Below are 1,964 nucleotides of genomic sequence, written 5' to 3' on the forward strand. Positions count from 1 at the left end.
TTGTAGCCTCTGTATGATAGTCCCAGAAGTTGAGGGAAAGCACACACACTTCTGTCTAGAGAAGGAACTTCCCCTTACTTTAAAAACCCAACATTACTTCATCACCTCAGTCTAATAAGTAAGCACACATCTTCCTCACTCCAGGCAAGGAGGGTGATCTGGTTCGTTCCTCAATCATGTTTCAGAGAACCGGGGTTAATTCCTAAACCTTAAGTTCTCTTTCATCATTAGTTTCTGTATCTCACTGTAGGATATAGAGTCTCCCGTTTTGCCATATAAGCTTACCGCGAATACCAATAACCAACAGTCAGACAGATACATTTGTGACTGAACCCACGCTCAGGACTGTATGAGACCATGTAGGTATCAGTAACATCCAGATTATAAAATCTGATGAAGGTATGGGGCGTTGCCCAGCTGGCAGCCGCAAGTATCTCTTCAACAGACATGCCACTGAACAGTGCCCATGAGGCAGCCATACCCTGAGTGGAATGATTATAGGCTGTGGCAATAGCCTCAATGATCCAGCATGACAAACACTCCCTAGTAAGAGGTTTGCCCAGGTGTGGTGTAGTCCGCAACACAAATAGTTGTTAAGTTAAAGAACTGAAAAGCCATCAGTCAATGACAACATATCTAAATTATAACATGCATTGCACTGGGCAGAGGTTGAATACAGTACAACATAGTTTATCATGCATTTAGGCCCTCACACATCTGTGCATAACACAGTATGTGTGGCCTTCTGCACACATGCATTGTGGGAATTTACTGTAATTAAAATTAAAGTTAAAAAGGGAATTGAATGAGTAATTTCAGTATTTTGTTGCTGATAAAAATAGCAAAAGATTCTTGCTTCTCCATTGAACATTAGCAAAAATTATTTTTCTTTCCTGGTTTGAATCTCTACAGTTGTTAAAATTGATTATCTATCGGTTAATGGATAATTGTGAAAAGAATCATTATTCGCAGCCTTACTCAGAATACATTTCAGGAAAAAGTGTTTTAATCATTTTATACCTTTCACATAAAGATAAAAAGCTACAAATATTAACTTTCAATTCACAGTATTGTTTAAGTTCTATAATATCTATAAGGACAGATAGATAGATAGATAGATAGATAGATAGACAGACAGACAGACAGACAGATAGACAAATAGATAGATAGATAGATAGACAGACAGACAGACAGATAGATAGATAGATAGATAGATAGATAGATAGACAGACGGACGGACGGATGAACAGACAGACAGACAGACAGACAGACAGATAGATAGATAGACAGACAGACAGATGGATAGACAGACGGACAGATAGATAGATAGATAGATAGATAGATAGATAGATAGATAGATAGATAGATAGATAGATAGATAGATAGATAGATGGATAGATAGATAGATAGATAGACAGACGGACAGATGGATAGACAGACGGACAGATAGATAGATAGATAGACAGACAGACTGACAGATAGATAGACAGACGGACGGACAAACAGACAGACAGATAGATGGATAGACAGACAGATAGACAGACAGACAGACAGACAGACAGACAGACAGACAGACAGACAGATAGATAGATAGATAGATAGATAGATAGATAGATAGATAGATAGACAGACAGACAGACAGATAGATAGACAGACAGACAGACAGATAGATAGATCGATAGATGTTAGAGAAATGCAGTAATGTGTACACAGGGAGAGCAAACAACACACACAAAAGGGAAATGCTCTCATGTCTCATGTTACACTCATGTGAAATTTGCAGTGTGGATTTAGTTGTTTGATGTGATCCATGGTGAAAATGGTAACGGCAAAACAATAACAGTCGGCCTGGACATGCAAAACCTTTCTGTGTACAATTCAGGGCACAAGATGACGAAAAATTCACAAGCCACAGTAACTGATGTTACCACCTTCTACAGGAAGTGATGACTTCCGGCTGCTGC

This window comes from Paralichthys olivaceus, chromosome 21 (genome assembly GCF_024713975.1).
Source record: "Paralichthys olivaceus isolate ysfri-2021 chromosome 21, ASM2471397v2, whole genome shotgun sequence".
Lineage (NCBI taxonomy): Eukaryota > Metazoa > Chordata > Actinopteri > Pleuronectiformes > Paralichthyidae > Paralichthys > Paralichthys olivaceus.